The sequence below is a fragment of the Ursus maritimus genome, unplaced genomic scaffold (assembly GCF_017311325.1).
Source record: "Ursus maritimus isolate PB19 unplaced genomic scaffold, ASM1731132v1 scaffold_2, whole genome shotgun sequence".
In the NCBI taxonomy this organism is placed as follows: domain Eukaryota; kingdom Metazoa; phylum Chordata; class Mammalia; order Carnivora; family Ursidae; genus Ursus; species Ursus maritimus.
Window position 1 is genome coordinate 22,636,293 of NW_024424452.1, and position 1,728 is coordinate 22,638,020.

The 1,728-nt window shown below is 42.5% G+C and overlaps 1 pseudogene; it reads right to left on the reverse strand.

Moving 5' to 3' along the window:
• Positions 1 to 285: 285 nt before the first annotated feature.
• Positions 286 to 1,069, reverse strand: LOC103668881 (annotated as a pseudogene).
• Positions 1,070 to 1,728: the final 659 nt, after the last annotated feature.

A 1,728-nucleotide genomic window follows, 5' to 3' on the forward strand; every position in this document is an offset into this window, starting at 1 on the left:
TTCCAAGTGCAAATCTGATTATGTCACACTCTTGGCTTTCAGCAGAAGTTTACTGAATACCTACTGTGTGCTAGGCAACTGTGCAAAGCATGGGGATATGATTAACCACAGAGAGAAGACACAGGCATGGGGACATATAGGCTGGTTTTCTCTAATAGTGGCCTGTCATTTACCTAGAGAGGACATGTGTACTGTGCAGACATTTATTTGTTGGTTGTATGTATAGTTAAGTCCCTCACATGAATTCTACCTGAAAAATGAGAAGAGAGCTGTTAGTGCCAGTTAGCATTTCTTTTTTTTTTTAACATTGTTAAAAACATGTATTTTGATATAGTCTATGATAAGTCAGTTGAGGTTTCATTCTGCCACAGATTGATCTGAGAAGAGCCCTGTGCCATTCAACTGGTGAACACCTAAACAATGTCCCATCTTTATCCCAGCCAGAGAGCACAACTTCCATGTTGTTCCTGTCCATTGATTGCATCCAAATCCAGATAACCTTTATTCCCAATGTTAGCTCAAAACAGTTGGTTCAGGCTTTCCAGGATCTGCAACTGCACCCTTGAATCCCAGGTAAATCCCGAGAGGAATAAAGCCTCAGCAGATGACAAACTGGCCACACTCGATGAGCTGCTGCAGCTTCTGCTTGGCCTCTTGGCTCAACTTCACCATTGTGACCTAGTTGGCAATTCTTGAGCATACCTTGACTAAGGTAGCCAGGAGAAATCTTAAATATTGGGATTGATAATTAATATATGGATAATTATTTCATAGCTAGGAAGAATTATCTTGTAGAAAGTAGTTAGAATCATAGGGAGAAGAAAGCATAGTAATTGCTTAATGACAAAGAGGGACTGAGGGCCTTACTAACTCTTAGTCTTACATCAATGGGATGAAAAGTCTGGCAACACTAGGGCTCAACAGAAACTTAATTGGGAGGGTCATGCCTAAGCTTTAGTATTTAGTACGTGGAAAGTTTGTTTCAATGAGTATCTTCAGCTTTGCTCCTCTTTTGCCTGCTTATCCGTCTTGATTTTGGCCTGTAGAATGTAAGCACTTCCACACTTATTTTTGGGATCCTCGCCTAGATGGCCAAGGCATGTGAACTTCCCATTTACTATGATAGCCAGTCTTGAACACAGATCCTCACATTCTTCCATATTGGGAAAATAAGGAACCAGAGGGAGGTAGCGCTGGAGAGGCCAACCATGGCATGGTGAAGGCTGGAACCCTCAAAGAATCAGGAAAGTTCTTTGGTAAGACTGGTATTTAGGACCCATGTAAGATCTGGGGAACCGCTATTGACTACATTCTCTTATAGTAAAAATAAAAACAGAAACCAAGAGGCAGATGCTTAAATCTGCAGTAAGAGCTCCAATCTCTTTCTTTTTCATTTTTTGGACAGAGTGTTCCAAAGATTTCATCTAAGAACTGTAGGGAATTTCTTCTGGCAGGAATCACAGACTGTAATTCTTCCAGGGACATTAATAGGCCCTGGTAAGGTCATTATTGACCTACGTTCTTGGACACAATCACATGCCTGTGGCACCAAGTGTAACCCCCCTCTCCCCCGTTCTTCAAGACACAGGCCACACCTATGGGTGATTATGACAATGGCCTTGCCAGACTCAGGGGCCCGTGAGACTGTGTCCCTGAGGAAATGTTGGGCCACAGGACCATGCCAGAAGATGGCTTATAGAGGAAGATGATGTCAGGCCTTTCTAACAG